The sequence below is a fragment of the Ciconia boyciana genome, chromosome 14, assembly GCF_034638445.1.
Source record: "Ciconia boyciana chromosome 14, ASM3463844v1, whole genome shotgun sequence".
In the NCBI taxonomy this organism is placed as follows: Eukaryota; Metazoa; Chordata; class Aves; order Ciconiiformes; family Ciconiidae; genus Ciconia; species Ciconia boyciana.
The window spans coordinates 12840582-12861691 of record NC_132947.1 but is presented as its reverse complement, the minus strand read 5'-3'; the positions used below and the strand labels follow the sequence as shown (position 1 = coordinate 12861691).

General features: G+C 40.8%; 1 long non-coding RNA gene across 1 annotated transcript in view; it reads left to right on the top strand.

Annotated features, from left to right (window-relative positions):
• Nucleotides 1-20721, top strand: part of LOC140659678 (uncharacterized) — a 33904-nt gene extending 13183 nt beyond the window's left edge. Inside the window, exons 2-3 of the long non-coding RNA XR_012045185.1 lie at nucleotides 20182-20275; nucleotides 20619-20721. This is a non-coding gene — a long non-coding RNA (uncharacterized lncRNA). The remainder of the gene's footprint in view (nucleotides 1-20181; nucleotides 20276-20618) is intronic.
• Nucleotides 20722-21110: the final 389 nt, after the last annotated feature.

Below are 21110 nucleotides of genomic sequence, written 5' to 3'. Positions count from 1 at the left end.
TATTTTATAAAATAAATAACCAGCATGTCAGTTGCTGGAAACTTGGACCATCCTGGGTGTCCAGATCAGTCTGCTTCATGCTCTGGAGCAGAAGCAGTAAGAACTGCCAAAAAAAGAAAAAAAAAAAAGAAAAAGAAAAAAAGAACCACCACAGTCACACACATTACTCATCAATCTGAAAAGTAACAAGATTAATACTAAGAACTGTTTTTATAAAGTAATCCTCTCCTGTAGTAAAATTAGTTAAAAGAAGTTTTAGTACATCTGTCTAGTTAGTTATGTTAACAATAACTAAAACCTGCAATGTCTTTATGGAATGAGTTAGCAAACAGAGCCCAAACCTGAATAAACTTGAAAATGTCCATGCAGTGTTTGGGTAAGCCCAAACAAACCTGAGTATCTTGGTGTTTGTACAGTGTTTATGCTTGCTTTTACATGGCTTTTACTGCCTCAGAAAGCCATTTATGGAGAGGAAACAATGTGAAACCTGCTCTTCTCATGCGATTTTCATCATCCAGAGATTTAAATAAGTGGGATCTGCACTTTTCGTGCTATTCTGTCCCCATAAATTACTCCTGGAGGCATTAAAAGGGCTTGTGACAAACACGGTAATAAATACCCAAAGCACAAATACAAATGTTGCAAACTGCTCACGCTGCTGTGGCAGCAGCTCTGTTGTTAATTTATTGAGCAAAACTGATGAGGGACCTCAATACCTGTTTCAGCGCTGCTGCGTGTGGAGCCTCATTTTACACTGCTGAAGCCGGTGCTAAAAATCCGACTGACTTTTATAACAGTGTGATTGCCTGGGAGCTGACCGAGTTACTCTGATTATTCCAGAGAAGCAGAAGAATAAGGAAAATGAAGGGAGAGGAGAAATACCAGCTGCAAAAGGATCTTGTAGCTCGTGTCACCTGCAGCGGCTCCTGCCCTGGGAGGACTGTGCCTCTGGGCAGGAACGGAGAGGTTGTGTAACAGAGGCGAGCCCTGCCAGGTCCTTTCTCCTGACACATCCCAGACCACAAGTATGGCCCCTACATCTGAGGGAGAGAAGCAGCAGGGGCACGCATGAGTCACGGCCCTCATGACAGGGGAATTCCTCGCTGGCTGCTGGCAGCTGTGGGGCTGAGCGGTTTCCACTGCCTGAGCGTTACGGAAAGAGCCGTTCTCAGCTGAGTATTTAATTCCGATTTCTCACCTCCCTTCAAAATAGAAGATCCTGACATAGGGTTTTTTTGATCGAACAGTTCTCATGCAGTTCTTCTGACTGATCCTTTGTGAACTAGGAGAAGCCCAGGTTCACAGCAAGCCCCAGGGTATCCTTCAAAGGCATCTGAGTCAAGTTATAGTTTGCACTCTACTCATCCCCTTGATAAGAAAACACAAAAGAACAAACTATCAATCAGTGAAAAGGCCAAACTGTCCAGCTCCATGGCATTTAATGCCTGGTTAGCCCAAACCCTGGTTTCACCTCTTAAAAGTACCCTGTATCTGCCCACAAGTGCTGTTACCTGTGCTCGGAGCTGCGGGACTCCCGGCTCGGCACGGCCCCGCCTGCAAGTCACTGCTTCTGTGCGGGAAACTCGCAACTGCCGCTCCTTGTTTCACAGGTTAGTGGTGATTCCTTTAGATTAAAAGGGTTCGGATACGGGTCTTTTTTCAGAAATGTATGAAACGAGGCAGGCCTGTGGATGAGGGGAGAACAGGGCTCCATTCCTCACTCTGCTATGTCTAAGTCGGTGAGGCAGTAAACGTATCTGGACACCGAGGATACTTTCCCTGGTATCACTGCATTGAAAATAACACATAGAACATTTAATAAGTTTTTTATTACAAAATTTATATTCTACTACAGTGGTATTTTAGAAACAGCTGGCGATGTACCTGTAACTAGGATTGCCTGAAACTTTCCAGGTTTCTTTATTTCCTTGTAACTCTGTCAAACTGAACATTCACATTGAAATTTCCCATGTTGGTATCAGCTCTGGTTGATTTATTTAGAACAATTTAAACCCAACACAAATAAAATTTCGAGGGGAGTTTGAAAGTTTGAAGCAAGGGAGGCATAGGCGTTCTCCTGATTCAGAATGAAATGAAATTATGAAATAACTGAATATCCTGCATACTGGAAATTCGGAGTGCTGCCGCTATGTATTGCTTCAGCAGCGAATGTTACAAAATAGAAGTAGACCTGATTCGTGCAAGCACGTATATCCTGATTCCCCAAAACAGAAAGACAGATGCAAAATGCTGAACTGAAACCTATAGGCAGATTTTGATCACCTCTAATTTCAACTTGAAAGCTTTAATCACTTGGGCTTAGTATTCCATGCCAGGTACCTTTTCCAGTTTTTGGAAAATTTCAGCTGATATGACTCAGGAACAAGAATATGAATATATATAAACTTATATTATTACACTTATATAATAACATTTTTATCCTATATATTACATTTATCTTATATATGTATATATAAATAGATACGTGGGTTATATGTAAAAATTTCTATTTTTTTATATATATGTATATATAATGGAGACAGTGTTCTCCTTGAAAAGCTTATTATTCAGAAAAGGGTGTTGGGAAATCATTAAATTAAAGTTTCCTGCATAGTGTTTATTTGGCTTCCTTTTGTACATGTGTTTGGTATACTCTTTAATTACATGACCATGTACTATATTTAGTGGAGGACCTGGTCTCATTCGGTTCAGAAGGTGGAGCAGCTCAGGAGATGAGTCACGTCTGGGTAGAGGATGAGGCCGGTGTCTGATGGACTTCGCCTGTACTTGGTACAGAAGCTGGGAGCAGCGTGGTAAGAGGCAGAGGATTGAAAAGAAAATGGGGCATCTCATGGCTAAGGCATCTGAATGCTGCAAAACTCTCATCCAGTCTTTCAGAAGTCGATTTAAACTAAATTCTTCCCAACTGGCTATTAATTTTATTTTGTTTTCTGTGTTCCCATTTGCAGAATACATTGTCAGTGGTATTTCTCCGGACATATGATGCTGTACAACGTTAAACATTCTGAGAAATCAATTCCCAGACATTTCAGTTTGGGTACCCAATGTTGGCAGAATGTTTTGACCTGAATCTCTTTGTGTTTCGGTTTCCCATCTGTTAAACAGGAATAATAATATCCTCTCGTCTTGCGGGGTGTTGTTAAAAGAAATTAACGTTGTGAAGCACTCATATGCCATACTGATAAGAGCCCTAGAAAAACTCACGAGAAAATTAGCAATTGTGTCTTCCAAGCAGGTTTTGAATACTATGTGGTAAATAAGGCCTCAAGCCACATGCTGAATAATGACGCTGTAACGAAATATTGAATATCTGCTTATTAAGTGAGCACTGTCCATCCTGAGGCAGAATCTGGTGGAAAACAAGACATAATCCTATATTTAAAGGGTGAATCATAATTCGGATGAATAAGGTTTTATGGTTGACTTTAGTTTTGACATTTTGATTACTTAGTTTTGCAGATATAAATGGTGTATGTGCAGAAGGATACCTGTGCCTAAAAAGAAGCAAAATCTGAGTGAAAAAACGCTTGTTGTTCAAAGAAATATGCAGGATCTTAATTCTTATCTCTGTAGATGAGATGCTTCTTGGTGCCCGCTGGGTTTTGGAGAGGAAAAAGACATTGCAGCTTATACTATTTGGGAAAGAGTTTTCAAGAAAATGTTAAACTGTAGGTTGTTGCCTCTCCTTTGTTTTTTTAAAAGATGAGAAAAGCTTTCCAGCTGGGAAAGCTGGTAGTGGAAATAGTTTTGAAATTAGGACATAGATTCTTGCACACACCTGGATGGGCTCCTGCAAAATTTGCATGGGGTATTACAGTACGTTCTGTTATTAACACGTCTTTCTACAGCTTGTGGAAGAGGAAACTCCTAGGTTCTGTAGCAATCAAGTATATAGCTTTCACAGAGCTAGACAGACTACTTATCAAAGACAAAAGAACATTTTAGCACAAGAACAAATGGGTATTAATTGGCTATGAATAAATTCAGTCTGGAAAATAAATGAAGTTTTTTAGCCACCACAGCAACAGAACTCTTGAGTGGCTTCCCAGTGGGAAGAAACATGGAATTTCCTAGTTCCCTCACATGGTGGCTGATTAAAATAAAGAAAGGGGTTGCAGATCCAAAGAACTCTATGAGAGCAGATTGGGATTAAGAACCTAGGAAGTTGGTTTCTAGTCCCGTATCTGCCATTTCCTATTCCTAAAAATAGCCCTCACAAGGTTGACATTTACCTTGCTCACTTCACATATGGAGAAACTGACTCCTCGAGGATGAAAGGATAAATCCAGTCTCCTCAACTTCATTAATGAGGACTCATGAGCAGAGCAAGGAATCAGAAAGGCATCTTTCCAAATGAGACAGACCCTAGTTAGGAAAGAGTAAAGCACTCTGCCTCCTTGTGCCCCTCTACAAACCCTTCCCTGCCCCCTGAAGGATGGAGAGCATCCGTGGATCTGGGGTCCAGCATGATGCAGTGGTGGGGCACTGTCTGTACCCCCGGTGTTTATTCTCCTCTACCTTATTTTCTGCTGTTTGCAAAGTAGGGCTGCATTGGCTTTGCTGATAAAGGATCCTTTGCAGACACAAAGAAGAGAGGAACAATTCCAGGCCACTTTGCAAGTCACCACTGGGAACAAAACATAGCTGCCCCTGCACCTTGTGAGTGGTGTAAAGCATGTCTGATTGCTTAGCCATCAGCAGGAGGCAGCTTGGGGTGAACCATTCCTGCTGGTTTGCCACTATTAAGATCCAGCAGTACCTTGATGTTTCCTCACTGGCAATAATTTGCAGGATTAAATACTTCAAGCCACTCTAAAATTAGTTCCAGGAGGCATTTTGTGCTTTCATTTCAGAGCTCTCATGAGCCTTTCCTACTTTGTAAGTCTGCTACAGCTAATTACCTGATGGTTGCAGTGCTCTAGAAGATTTCAAATATCTGTCTTTTCCACTGGTCTAAAGACGCAAGTGGGGTTACAGTGTGGAACTTGTATCAGGAGCGTTTGCCAAACACTGTAACTAGCTCAGACAGCTTCGTGAGATGGACAGATAAACCACTGCAGACAAAATTACCTTTGTCCAGTGTCTCCATCCAAGATTCAAAGCACTTATTTTTGAGCCTTTAAAAACATCTCAGAAACCCATTGAAAGAAATGCTTTTATGTATTGAGCCCTCTCCACCTGTCTGATCCATTACAGAGGCTGCAGAATCACAGCAGACATTTTCAATGGGACTGCCTTCAGTGCTGTGGTTCAAGAGTTTGCAAGGAATATTTCGTATTTTATTTTGAGAACACCTGTAGTGCGTGATGCTACTGTCTGTCCTATGCAGACGTGTAGCTGTCAGAGCCAGAGCTAGAATAATTTTGGGAGAAGTGAGAAACCTTATCACATCAGCAAAAAAGCACAGCTTGAAGAAGACCGTGGGCCCTCAGTCTGCAGAAATCCACTGGCAGTGGTATCCCCCTCTTGAAGACATAGTTCACTCTGCTTGGTGTTTCTGGCCACCTTTATTGGCCCATGCTGGCTATGGCCATACTATGATCCTTTCTATTTTCTTCCCACCTTTTCCTGGCCCCTTTGAGATGATTCACTTTCTGAATATATACATGTGTCATTTATAAAAAGTCTTACTCCTGACCACAGCAGAAATCCAGAGGGGTTTGTTTCCTTACTTGTGATTTCGCAAGCTGATTTTTTTCACCTGGCACCATGCCCAAATGAAATGATCTTTCTCTCATACTTCCCAGGGTCATGACTGCTGTTGGCATCTTTTAAAACCTGCTTGCTCATTGCTTCTGAGCCATCAAGGCAAGCACAGCTTCATCCACCAGTTCCCAGCCTTACTTTGTTGGGTTTGGTGTTCATGTTCTTAAACCCATGGCAATTTGAAACCCATTGCATGCATCCCAGTACCAGTAGCAAATATTTTTACTCTTTGAGCCATCACTGAACTAATTGAAATTGTTCCCTCATTTACTCTTAATGAAAGATGTCTATCACCTTCAGCTAGGTATTCAGTGAAGCTGTCCACCACTGTCGATCAGTGTTTCTTCTAGAAAAAGCAGCTCACCAGGCACTGCTGTGAACCTCCAGCACAGCGCCACAGTCTCTGAAGTCATGTTTTTCCAATATAGTGACCTAACGTGAAGCTTCTAAGTTATAAATACCAAGACCCTGATTGTAGTCCAATAGCAGGACTTAGTTGCTTCAACATGATTTTCCGTGTTTACACTTGGGCGCGATGTTTGAAAACTGTTCTAAGACTGAGACCCAGCTTCCTTTGAAGTCAATGGGAGTTTCAGCCTCGACCTCCACAGCAGAAGGGTTGGGCTCTTTGTTCTTTTGTCTAGTGCAATTTGTGAGTAATTGCTATGATCCAAGTGATGGGCTGGATTTTCTAGCTTGTTTCCAAACTGTGCTTCTTCTGAGACCAGACTCCTCTTCTGCCTCTCCCAAAACAGCATGCTGAAGGAGCATGGATAGAGGAAATCCGTTCAGACTGAGTAAACAACTCGTGAGGGTAGGCCAGCAGGATTCATTCATGCTCATTCAGCCTAGGCTGGCTGGTTTGATTCCAGTTGGAGCACTCTCTTCATTACAGGCCCCCTGGGGAATGTTAATCTGTACAGTATAAACATTTATAAACATCTACTAAATCATTACACTTCAGCTGCCCCATAAACACTCTTGAATGCTTTCCTTAGGCAGCATTGGTTGGGTAACGTGTGGCTTTTTGGAATGAGTTTACGGGTGTTTGGCACTGGTAGAAAAATTGGGAGAGGGCATGGGAGGTTAAATAACATTGTTTAAGCTCCATGACTTACTTAGGATAAAGACAAAAGCTGTTCGTGAAGGATTATAATAGGTCTAGCTGGTGGAAGTTGAGGAAAAGCCCAGGTTGTAGAGGGGCTAAGACAGCCTTCCAGCTTTATACACTGGATTTTTAGTGGTACCATTGCTATGAACATCACAAAATGCACTTACCACTAGTCCACTTGATGTTTCTGGACCCAGGCAATACATCATTATTCATCTATGACTACAACACTAGCTGCCTCTGAAAGAACTGCCTGATGCAAGGAAAAAATGTAGACATAACTTCTGAAAACTGAGCCAGAACTAACATAACCCACAGAACTGTAATCAGCTGGGCCGCAGGTCCAGGGCTTGCTTGTATGCACTTACAGGACATATGAGTATCTATATATAGGCAAAAATAAGTATGTTTATGAACCGAAATGAGCAGAGATATATATATATATATATATGTATGCATCCGTGATGTGTAGGAATAGCAATCAGATTTGAATGCAAACCTAGCAAAGCAAAACTTGTGCTTCGTAAGTTGAACTTCTCAATTCTGGATGGGATCTGTCACCTTGCCTGAAGGTGCCAGCATGAATGAGCATTACCAGGACTGGGGTCATAGTAACTCCATACTCAGTTCTAGAAGATATATGTGAATATAGAAGTGGTTAAGTAAAAAACAAAGAAACAAACCCTCATGACTTAGTCTCAAATGTGTAAAGGATAATTCCCTCAATTATTAATACTTTTGTTTGTTTGCAGGTGTTTTGACAAGCTAGGAACTGATAGAGGTAACAATTACCACAAGGAGTGCGTATGAGTAATGTAACCTGAGCAGAAGTTGAACATGTTGTATGTGAGACGTGCGTTTACTGACTGTCTGATGAATAGATAACAACTTGATTTCTAAAAAGCATCTTAGGAAAAATAATTTAATTGGCTATGATTATATCGTATCCTACACTTGAACAAATATGCGTGTATACATAAATCTGTTTTACTTGTACATATCACAGGTATGCGGCTGGACGTAATGTCTCAGTCTTCAGAGGCTGCTGACAGGAGTCGTCTTTTCCATCTCCTCTTTCTTGTATTCATAGCACACAGCGACTGCCTTCCAGCTACAACCACACCTATTTGTGAAACGAGGGCAGAGAAAACAAGATTTTTTCCTAAGTGGATCTGGATGCACAATACAGGCAAGCCAGAGGGCAGAAATCCTCCCTGATAGACACCGAGCCATGGCTGTGGCTCTCCTGGCCAGGCCTCGCGGGGCTGCTGTTGCCAAATTAACAGCTGGAGTGAGAACTTGCGAATGGAACAGCTCCCAAATCCTTTGCAGAACCGTGGGGCAGTGGGCTGCGAGGTCCCCGGACCGTGGTGCTGTCTGCCCAGCCCTGCTCAGACACCAGCACCAGGCTAAAAGGCCCGTCCTGATGTGCCTTGGCCCTTGGTACCTTGCAAGAAAAGGGGACAATGAAGATTGGTTTTACTACTCATGTTTACCAAAACCTCCTAAAACATGAAATCAAATCAGACCCATCATAGACTAAAGGTGGTTTTACTGTCTCTACACTTTCCAGCTTGCAAATCCCCCTCTGCGTGTGTTTTTTTTTAATATATATATATATACACACATATATATACATATATATTTCATCAGTAGTAGAGGATGAATTTTCCACAGCTTTTTTGTGGCATGTAATGAGGTGGGTAATTTAAAATGTGTTCTGTATGGTCAAGGATCCAGCTCACAAAACCATTACACATTATTAGCTTCAATTGGTCTTTTAACATCCATCTTAGAGGGTCAATAAATGAGTTTGCCTAGAGGTAAAGCAGTTGTTATCATGTGTAGGGTTACGGTCACAGCTGGAGGGCACCGTCAGGGACAGGCTGTCTGCCTGTGTAGGAGACTACAGTCTCTAGAGTCAGTGTTCTATTAATTTTACAGTACCTTAAATTCATATTGTAATTATGAGAAATAAGCAGAAAGAGTCTCCTTTTAATAGAAAATAAGTTTTAAAAAATCTGGAGCCTATTACCCCACTAAATTCTAATTATATTACAGCTGGACTTTTATCTCAGTACACTGCAAATAAATTCAGACCGAGGTAGCTTGGATATACGTTTCCCAACTTGACAATAGGAACCTGTGGACAGGAGAGAGAAGAGAGCAGAGCAGAGCAACCAGCATGAAGCTTTAGGAGTGTCACATTTTGAATTTTGGTTTTTCATCTTTAAATACCTAGGCTGAAATTTGGTTATTTAATTCAAAAGCAAAAGTAAATTTAGTGGTCTCATACAAGCCCCTAGTGGACATCATTTATCCAGTTGAAAAGATCACCGTATGTTTTAACATGATGAGGTCTTTGATTAGAAAGTAAAGCTTGGAGTATCCTTAGTTAGGGGGACTGGGAGACAGGGAAACTTTTAAAAGTGAAGGCTGATGTACATCATCCCACAGCTCTCTGGGATGAAATGTGATGCAATACAGTAATTGCATAGAAGTGGGGAGCCCAAAGCTACAAAAGTGATAGAATTTGCATATTGACTTGATGAGCATTGACTGAATAGTGTTCAAAGCCTGAAACTATGTTATTTGGGTACTTCAACTCTGGTTTGAAGTGTAGAGTAAGGGAACCTGGCATGACATTGTTAATACACACACTTTTCCATTTAGTTAAAAAACATGAAGAGAGGACTGCAAACATCACTTTATAGGATAAGTCTCAAGACACCAAGAACTCCAGACATTTTGTAAGCACAAGGCTGGTATTTGACCCTTCCCTCCCCGGTGATTAGGACTTTCAGTTTGCAGGCAACATCCAGACATTTAAGAAGGCTGGTCTAATCTAAGCTCCATTAGAGGCATTTAATATTGGCTTGACATGATCTACTGCAGCCTTTGCTCATATTTCTTCATATCTCTGAGGGATGGGATAGTGGTGGTGGTGGTGAAGGGGGAGGGAAGAGTGGAGAATTGAGACTGTAACTTCTATCAGAGCTTTACGAGGAGGACAGTTTGAAGCACTGTCCTTGCAAGGTTAAGAGCAAGCATGTGGCTAATCGCTCTACGCTTCCTTGGGGCTCCTGAACAGCAGCAGCCTGTGCCATGCTCCCAGCTAGCACGTCTTGGGGTTTCTCCTGGGACCTGGGTCATCTGGGCCTGCCTTCTGCCATCCGCTTCGTTTTGCCTCTCTCCTTTTCATAGAATCAACTGCTTCTGAAAAAAAACCTGTTCTGCAGCAGCCCAAGAAATGACATTCATTAATATGAGTCTCTCTTACCTATCGATGCGGGCACTGAACAGCAGCTGCTTAGGAACAGTGTGTATCTGGCCCCTGCTTCAGTATGGATGTGAGAAGGTGTTATGTATAAACCTCGTGCTCTTTTCTTCCAGCTGTGAGGAAGAGGAGGGGCTGTACTGCAGTAGCACTGGTCTTGAATCAGGGATGGGACACCTTCTGTTCACTCAGCATTTGTCGAGAGCTGTCCCAGCGCAGTCACGCAGGCTCTGGGGGGAAATGTGCGCCCTTTCGAGCTCTCCTGCCCTCTGCTTCTCTTCCTTTCCCACCTTTTGGGTTTCTCTCCACCAGCCTTGTCCTCGTGAGCGTACTTACTCTGCGCTTCCTTCCCTCCAGTCGTTCCTATTCCCGATCCAGTGGACTGTACCCTGAGTCACAGTTTTGGGCTGTGTCTGCACCACAGCAAACATCACTGCACTGCGGCAAACATCCCTGCACCGCTCACAGCTCTGCTGCCCAGGGGCACACGGGCTTTGCTTCCCAGCAGTGCTCCAAGGAACGGTTTTACAGGCAGGAATATCTGTGGAGTTTTTTCCTTAAATGTAAATATCAGAAAATGTTCACAGAAAGCACTTTCGTAATCCTGGGGGAGCATCTGTGCCCATATAGCTGGTTCTCAAGTTTTACCCATCTAATTAAGGAGCCAGAACATGAGCTTTTTATCCAGAAAAGCCAGCTCCATTTTGCCAGTTCTCCTTGTTCCCATCTTGCCTGCAAAGTAGACACTGGGAGTACCTTCCACAAAAGATATTTGAAGAATCATTTCAAATGGTAAATGGGCATATGGAAAATTAAAGATCATTCATGAACAACTGGAAACGGGGAAAAGAGGCAAGGTCAGCTGAAGAGATCCTTATAATTTTATTCCTGCTGAGGAGATAGGTAAGTTGTACATAGTTCTTAGGCTGACCCAATGCATAAAAACAAATCCTGCAGCCAGCTTTAGAGATAAGCACAGCTTCGGAGTTCCCTGGACAGTGTTTTCCGACACTAATGTACAGTCGAACCCAGTGACTTCAAGCAAAGGAGCAGATTTGGCTGTGGAAACAGTTTTGCTTCCTCTTTTCCTTGCAGCATAAGTTTGGGCAGAGAGAAGGCTTGAGTCTTAAAAGTTTAATGCTGTTAGTGTGATTTCATGAAGTTATTGTGTCTGTATCTCAGCCTTTAGTGAGTATTATGCAGTAAAACATGAGCATGAGACCTTGTCTAACTTTACCCCTGCTTTTTTATGCCAATGCTTTTAGAGGTAGCCAGAATTGGTTTTGGTACAGTCATGTGAAAGACGCAAGTCTCCCAAAATCAGTTCCTGATAGACTAAGCTTGTTCCTATCACAAAATCTGTGATGCGCTTAGCCTGAAGTAGGTGGTTCACTTATTGCAGGGAAGGGAATAACTGTAAAAACCTCTGGCTTCTAGAAAACTCCTTTCTCATGGCTACAGTGGATGTGTTTTGGAGAGAGGGGCAAGGGGAAAGGAGTGTGAACAATGCTTTTACCAAAGTAATATATGTTCTTTAGCTTTATCCAAAGGTGTCAACTCAGAACCATTCCTTAGCAAGAGATTAGTAAAGGATTTGATCTAAAGGCGGCTTGTCAGTGGGAGTCTTGTCCATTGGCTGCACTGGGGTTTGGATTGGGCCCTAAATCCTACAGCTGTGCCTATTAATAATTAAGTAAAAAGGGTTGGCAAAGTTTTTCAGCCACTGTAAACAAACATGTTTCCACTGTGAAGTGCATTTAATGGAGTTTTGCAGCATTGGTCTCCCGGGCAAGCATATTAGTCTCTGCTTTCCCTCCCTGTCCTAATGGCCACAGCCAGGAGGGGGGCTGGGGTGGGGGGCTGGTTTGAACTGTGAAGGAGGCTGGTTTTTATCCATGTTGAGTGGAGAGGCATAAATTGGCATTCCATATCATCATAAAAAAAATTCCCAGCAATTATTAAAAGATTCTTATCTCTTGCTCCCTACATGGATAATGAGGTCCCTCTCTGCTGGACTGAGACAGCCTGTCTCTCAGCTCACTTAATGAAATGGACCCAAGTTTGCAAATTAGCATAGCCCTGACTCCAAACGTAACCTCTTGTTGTCTAGTTGTACATCAAGGCCCCTGGCTTATGTCTTTTCTTATTAACACCCCGTAATCATGTCAACCTTCTTTAGTTTTCATTTCCTGTTTCCTTTTACAAATTCACTTTTGAGTTTTGAGTATGTTGTTAGATGCCTTTGGATGAGCTGGGATTTTATTTTTGTCTCATTTTTAATGTTATTGAAATCTAAGTTTGTCTGTGGGTACTGGTGTAGATCTAGGGAATCTGTTTTCTGTTTCATATTTTTACTGGGTTTTTTGCCATCTGATCTTAAAGCAACTCCTTTTGTATGTCTGTGCCTGCTTCCTTTCCACTTTTTGATTTTTATATTCTAGACTGTAAGATCTTAGGGGCAGAGATTTTGTCTTGCCGTATATTTGGTCAGTGCCTTGCAGAGTGCATTTTTGTTTCTGTGAGGGTATCTGTGTAATAGATTATTAATAATAATAAGGAACAGCGATATTGTACCCTAGCAAACACAGTATGCTAAAGGCTTTCTAAGAAGTCAAGAAGGATGAACCCTTTGAAAGTCTTTTTCCTTCTCTCTCCCCTGATGTGAAACTTCATTGTTGGACCTTTAGAGTAATAAATCAAAGCAGCCAAAAGAAGTGAATCGTGATTTCTTTTGCCCATGTGTAGCTGACCCAATCTGTCTTTGATAAGGTAGTGCCCTTCCACTTTATCCACTACCCTACTAATTATCCTTCACTTTCATGAGCACTAAAATCCACTCACACATTAGAATAAAAAGAGAAACAGGGACGTGATTAGTTGTGTACAGATAAGAAGCAGCCCACAGTGTTAGCTGGGTAATAACATTTTTCTAAGATTTCTTTTTTTTCTGGAATTCGTTTTCTCTCACGTACATCCACTGCAGTAAAAATACTTACAGTTTGCAACACAAAAGATAACTCCTTGATGCAAAGCTTTAGTGTATGTCCTTAAAAGATTTATTCCTTTATCAAGTATTAATTTAAGAAGGGGTGCCTGGTAGGTAAGGCAATGACATCAGTGGTAGGCTACAGGGCAGCAGATTTATTAATTTAATAGGTTTATCCATTTTACAGCTTGGATAATCATATTTCACTAAACTGGTACACAAGGAGGCCTCAGCCCATCTGACAGCTTTATTCTTGTGTAAGTTAACAAGCACATTTTGTACTCATGACCTTGTGAATTGTAAAAGTGCGAGGAGCTAGAGAGAAATGACAGACCAAATCCAAGAAACGTGTTAGCATTTCAGTTTTCTTGAGCGAGATTTATAAAGGCAGCAGTGAGGAATCTCAGCTGCAAAGATAACTTAAACAGTTGTTAATATATTTGGGTTAAGAAAATATGCAGAATTTAAAAAAAAAATAATGGAATGTTAACTTAAAAAGTATGAACCTAAGTTGTTTATCAAAGACATCATTTTAATAATAGAATTGCTCCCCTGACAATAGATGAGTTGTTCTTGATCTGGGACAACTAGAAAAGAATTGAGCCAGTTTTGTCTAAGGTAAATGTGTTTGTTACATACTCAAGTTTACTCCTTGTGACACTCTGTGCTTGTTGTGGCCGCTAAATTCCCTCTGTAAATGTTTAAAATTCTTGTAACTTGCTGAGAAATAATGAGATTAAACAAGCAATGGAGCTAGGCTTTTAAAAATGCCTAGTTAAAAGGCATTTTATAGTTAAAAACCTCACGCATACATGTGTCATTTTAAAGCATTTCTTGTTTACTATACAGGAAAAAAAGAAAGCATGCACTCCTTTAGTTTTTTGTTTGTTTTTTTTTTGTTTTTATTGAAACTCTAAAAGCTTGCATTTAAAGCTGGACTTTTTGTAAAAACCATGATTTTAGTTTCTTGTTGAAAAGATGACATATTCAAGAAGAAGGTATTTCCTGTGCAAAATAACATTCAACTGAAACCTAACTTCTCTTCAGAAAATTTAACAAAAAAGTAGGGGCTAATCCTACTCTGTCCTTTTAATAAAAACAAAAGCTGAGCTACTTACACTGTACTAACTGCAAGCTCTTCAAATAAAAGAGCAAATACCTCGGACCTCATCATAAAATGGTACATTTGGCAACACTGAAAGAACTGAAAGAATTGTAGACCTCAGGGATTTATTTTCATTTATATTCAAACTCCTTTACGCCATTCTTGACATGTAAAAAGGAATATTTTGTGCAAACCAGAATTAGGCCGTGAAGACAGGAATTTCAAAAGCTTAGCTATTAGTCGAACACGACAGGCCAGTACCGAGATACAACGTGCTCTTAATTTACTTTCCTCTATATTCCTCACTTTCTGCATGCCACTCATTTTTGACAGCCAGCAATGACTGTTTAGCTCTTCTTAGCAGGCGTCAAGATCTGTCTGTCCGTTTTGAACGTAGAGCAAAGCCGAACGCTTGCTCTGCAAGGCCCAGTCCTTGAGGATGTGCACGAAATGCCGCGCTGGGATGTGCAAGCAGAGAGCCGCTTGCCCAGAAGTCGCGTGCAGCTTGGCAAACTCCCTTGCACAACCCAAGTGGGTAGCGGTGTTTGGGGAGCCACAGTTTTGTCTGTAGGGCTTGTTTGGTAGACTTCGTGTCCTCTTCCAGTCACTTGCACTTTCTGGTTCGTACACAGCAATAGTGTTTGGGTTTACAATGCTGTATAAGGATATTTATGTTTGCAAGATAATTCATTTTTAAAGAAAATATTATAAATCATGTTACAATTTGAGCTGCTATATTTACAACAACGTCTGAACTTTCACCCTAAAGTATACAAACAAATATCACACAGGGAAAGCATTTCTCTTCTAACTTATTGCCAGAAATTTAATGCTATTGCCTGGTCTGCGCTAGAAAAAAAAGACATCACGTGAACATCACTGTTTGTCCCTTTTTAAATGTGCATGGCCTGAAATTCTTATTGTATCACGCCGTTGACTCTGTTCCCTGTAGGTCTGGCAGGACTGCTCTGACAGATCTTCCTTGGCTCAATGGAGGTTGGTTTCTTTGGCATCCTGTGCTCCTGCAAATCGCTTATTTTCCCGGGCTGGAAGGCTGTGAATTGGGGTAATGTTTCCAAAGCATTGTCATGTAAATGAAACCCCCATTTCATTTCCTACCATGTGAGGGACACAAAGAAGGATGCCATAACCCATCTTACCATAAAAATGGCAAAAAAGGAACTTCTTGTTAGATGTGATGGCATGGTCCCATCAGGCTTTGGAGGCTTTGATCATTCCCTTTTCTCTTCTTCAAAAGGGGGGAACTTTGTTCACAGGAACACGCTCAATCACAGGGATGTTTTATAGTTGGCTGTGGATGCGTTACCGGTTGGGATCCCTAATTATTATCAATTTGCAGATTGCCTTGAATGTCTTATTAAGATTCCTGTGGAATGATTGATCATAATCAAAAAATTAATCACCAATCAGCCCTGGCAATTAACATTAGCAACTCTATTTGCATATATCTGATAATTTATGCTGCTGCTGGAAGAAGGGACTTTTGCTGAATATTATTGATTAGGGGAGAAGAGCCAGATGCTTCTATCACTGGGACATGAGGCTCTATTAGATAGGGCTAGTAATGTGTAAGAAATGGAAGGGCATTCCTGTGGTCTGCTGTAACGTGGGCATCTTCAAGGGCTAAAAAGAGTTTCTTAAATGCATCTACTGAAATGTCTTAAATATTGAAAAGTGGGATACTGAGCTTTAAATAAGCTTTGACTTTTGGCTCTTATTTACTGCAGGTGCTTTAAATATCCATTATGAGAAAAATGCTTGATAATATCAGCCTAGATTGTGAGATTTACCTTACAAGAAGTTACTTAATAGATATAATTATTTACTTTTATGAATAAAGAATTTGCAGGCTTGCAATTAATTTGACTAATTGTACATTTAAACTATGAAGAATTGCACGACAAAGTCCTAGAAGTGGTTGACAATAGTCTACGCTTTTCAGTCAGTAGATTTTGTTTAATTAATTTATAATCTTTCTTCCTATTTTTTTATTTTTAAATTGATATTTTTATTAATGCATTTGTAAAGAGAGGTTTATTATCCATATCATCAACACTGATTTTGTCTTCAAATTGTCTTGAAATTGCTTATAGGATAGCGCATCTGTTTAAAATGTTAGGAGTCTGGTCACATTTTGTGATATTTATAATCTTTTTTGCACCATGGCCTTTGGTTTTGCTTCAGCACCTTTAGTGTCTCTCATACCTGGTGCTGTAACTGCAGCTACGTGAAAATGCACAGTCTGCTATCATAAATTCAGATTTGGCTCTCATTTATAGCTGCTTAAAGATTAGGAACAAATTCATTTAAGCCAATACACAAAGTGATAACAGTTTATCCTCTTTAGCCATTGCAGCCCTGTAAATGATAGCAGAATTAGATCTGTTTCCACTAACCAGAGACGGTCAACATTTTAAGTGACAGAATTTTATTGAAAACAAAGGCCAGCAAAACCAGGATTTCTCTCTCTAGTTTCTGAATTGAAAAGGTAGAAGAATTCAAAAGATGTTTTTAGTTTAAAAATTTGCATTCTTTGATGAATTTTAATTTTCAGTTGTAGCTTTATTGCAAACTAGAAATCTTTGTATTCCATATAGGATTTTAAAAGAACCTCTTCGTATTGAATCTCTAAAACTCTGTGCTGATTTTAAAACCCAAAAGTGCTCTCTCTAAAATACATGAGTAAATCATGGAAAACTCTATTCTTAACATAGCTAGATTGGTTTATTCTCTGATGTCAGCTCTGTGCTTATCTCAGTGTTTCTTGAACAAAGATTTATTTTATTTATCTGTCTGTATACACTAATCTGTTTTGCAAGCTTTGAATGCCTGTGTCCTTAATGTCATTAATATATTTCTCTGGGTCTTTTGACTTCATTTTCCTCCCATTAATGAATTCTGCAGTTGATTTGAAGTGGGAACAGAATCAGACTCCAGCTCCGATACCATAATCAGACCCCAATTCCAACACAATAATGGTATTAAAGAAGTCTGAAATGTTATTCCTTTTTCTTTTGGTGAGCATTAAGTGATCTGAAAAGAGACTATCATCAAATCCCAACTATACGCTATTTGAGATCTTGGATTAACCAGTTAAAACATCTGTTTTTTTGCTGAAGGTAGTTGGTAACCATGAGATCTTGTCACTGCAAAGTTTAGAGGTTAATTGAAATCAGAGAGGCATAACCCATTCAATTGTCCCATTAATTACACCCGTCTCCCGTCTCCCTCCTCCACCCTCCCATAAACATCGTCCGCTGACCACTCGCTGCCGGCCGAGGGAGAAAGCCGCTGCTGGCCTGCTGTCATTCAGCTTGATGGCTGGGAGATGTTTAACGTCTGAGTCACTGAAGCCGATAAAAAATGCCTGCAGTAGGGGAAAGGGGTATGTCCATACGAAGAGGGAGTTGGTGACATCCCCATACATCATCCCCCAGCCGTAATGTTACCGCTTTCTGCTGAAAGCTGGTAATGCTTCGAGATTTATGGCAGGTGCGCTTTGCTGAGTGCATAGCTTTGGTTGGGAAAATTGGGGAGGCGTTGATTGGGATCCTGCAAGACTGGTAGGGATTTCTGGCAGTGGTTTACAAGGATGGTCTTTATGCTGCAGGAATTCATATTGCATTGAACAAGTAATATATTATGGTTAAAATATATACATTTCCCTTCTTCTTTCACCAAACTGATATGAACAGTGGAATTTTGCTAGTAACTATTAATTACCGGGTGTTTATTGTGATGGCAACTTTCTCCAGGGTTTCTGCAGTCAGCAGTTACGCGCTATTTACCTTACAGTAACCAGACAAACACAGCAGATTTCAGAACTGAAGGAACATTAAAATATTAAAATAGATCTGAATCTCATAAACCTGTCCTGACCTTGGGGGAAAAAAAAAAAATCTCCATTCCTTTCAGTGGGAGCTGGCTTGGGTAAGGAGAAAAAGAAGTCTTCCCACTTGGGGTAGTTTTGAAGTTTTGAGCTTAAGGATGGAAAATAACTTGGAGACATATTACTTAGAGCTAGGTGGCCTATGGGTGTCTTAAAAACTGGCATACTCGGACAATGAATCTAAAAATCTCACCTTGTATGTTTGTCCAAATTTACCTGATCTAAAACCTAACCTTAATGAATATTAAGCATAGGCCTGCAAAATCCCCTCCTCCCTTTTCTTCTCACAGCCTTCCTCTTCCAACAAAAGCCTGGCTCTCCCGTGCGTTCCAGCGCGCCTGGAGAGGAGACCCTGGTCCTTGACCAGTTTCTGCTGTTGTGTATCCATAAGATTGGCAGTGCTGTGTCCCTTGGGAAATGCAGTCTGGAGTCAAGACCCCGCTATCGTGTGCTGCACAAACCCGAGACAAAACCACCCCTTGTCTTGAAGCTTTATTCCCTGATTTTAATCTCTGTTGTCTTTAATCGAGGTTCAAGTGACTGTTCTCAATGCTACATCCGCCTGTGCATAGAAACTGAGTGTTACAGCCCGAAATGAGGTCCTTGTTCCAATCATGAGGAAGTATATAAATCATCCAAATAATTCTTATGAATAATTCTCCAATATCTTGTTACTCATCCCCCAGAAATAACAATGTAGAAGTGCTAGTAGACATTTTTTTCTGTAAAGATGTTAAAATGAAAATGAAACATCTTTGTATCTTCTTTCAAAAAGGCAAAAGCAAAACCCAAACTGTTGAAATCTTGTTAATGAGAACTGAAAACTTTTTTGAATTTCACAGCTCTTATTAGTTTTCAAAAAACGAACAAAAAACTCCTAAAAATTCATTTGTTGTTTTTATAGCCAGCATCATCATCATTTTCTGTTTGTTTCTTTGTTTAACTAAAAAACTGGTCAAAGTTACTTGGTTCTACTTTATTCTAACTCAAAATTATTTTTTTGATAAGTGACTTTATTTTTGTCAAGCAACTAAAAATGATCGTTTCTATCCTGTATACACTTAGAGCTAATACTTCATAAAAGCTTCTCCTCTGATGGGGTGACAACATATATATATGCTATACACAACCATGAAAGGTGTTTTCTATATAATTTATGTGCCCGAGCCATATACTGAGCCCATACACTATGGAGGAGGAGAAGCTAAATCAATCAAGAGTGATTTCCAGTGAACAGCCATATCGCATCTACCACCCATTTGCTCTTGGCTGGCTGAGAAATGAAGCAATTTAAACCTATTGGGTCATACTGAAATGGGGGCCAAAATCTTATCAATGTGCTGCACACAACTGAGCCTCATTTCATCTTCATTTCTAGAGGTCCATGGGCTGCAGCAGTTCCCCGTAGTGCGGCGGTGTCTCTGGCATGGCACGCTGGCTTCCTGGCTGCTGAGCTGATGCCAGAGGCAAAGAAAACAACTTTTTGGTATGAATGGGGAGACTCTAGATTTGAACTCTTTTGATCTGCAGAAAAATATGGAGGAAAACACAATTAGTTTTCAGTTATAATGTGGATATGAAGATAAGCTTGAGAAATCCAAATTTGCTGTGGAATATGAGATGGAAAAATAAATGTTTTCCATTCACTTGCTTAATGTTTCATACAATCTTGGAAATGTTCCACTGCCTGACCGTCATGTTTTTAGATTATTTCCACATCTTTCTCAAAGCCATTCCCTCCTCAAATGGACCAAGCAGCTAGTTTCTTAGTTAAAATAATAATAATAAAGTGTAAAAGCACCCCAAGTGTGCTGAACATCCCCACAGCTCACTCTCAGTGCAGAAGAGAGCACCTGGAAAGGCTCAGACACTGGCCCAAGCTCGCAGGCAGAAGAAACACACGGCATGTGTTCGCTGTTGGGTTTTCCTGTTTCTTGTTGCTTCATATTAAACATGAAATTCCATATGGACCTTTTAATGGTTGCTTGGAAATTGGATGTCTGTCACCCCAGAGGGACGTATTGGCATTCTGCACCTGATTGCATTTCTCTCTTCTCCCCCACAGGACGAGTCAAAGGTTATGGTTCAGAGGGGAAGGAGTTTGTCGACAGCAGGTTCTCCTCAAGCTGAGAGGAGGCTTTTTCTCTTTAATAACATGGGTAGGTTATGCATGGATGTGAATAGTTGTTTGCGTTTACATATGTGAATTGAGGAATCTGATCCAAAATAAACTGACACGAACAAGAAAGTTGAGACTGACCCCAAAATAAGTTGTTCTCATCCTAAACATTAGCAAGAGGAGTAAAGCAAAGCACAGAAATAAAGGAGCAGTTCAGAGCTAGGCACAAATTTCCATCCACATCTCTTTTGTTTTCTACACCTGCTTAAGGAAAGGAAAAAAAAGGGGTTTTCTGAACTGTAACACTTCTGAATACTTTTTGAAAACTTTTTTGAAAACTTTTGAAATAGTTTCAATGTCTCTTGCAATTTTGTTCTCTCCAGTGTGATGTTGCCGCAGTGCTGTTCCCCCACCGGGCTGTGACACACAGCAGTGACTTACCCAAATGATCGGCAGCGGAGCCAGCTCATGAGTGTAAGAGTCCACGTAGCGCTTCTCCACCCTATTTTGGTCCAAGTTCCTGAGCCGGTATCTCTGCACCACATTTCGCTCTTCATACACACAAGCTGTCCTAAGGTGAGTCCATACCCGCTTCCCCAGTGTGGTGTCATGATGCTCTGGACTCCATTACATTAATTACACATTTGTTAGTGGTTTGCGGCTTAGCAATACTGCTTCCTCCATTTCACAGTTGGGGAATTCAAGCAGAAGTGGTCAAGGTCCAGATCCCTGGCGTGTAATTCTCCTAAGGGGCCTGGGCTTATATGTGTCAGCCAGGGTCACACAGGATGGTTCATAGCAAAATCTCATACCTGAATCTTCCAAAATACTCCACAGCACCCCGGGATGCCCTGCCTCTCAATGCCTGCAGTCAT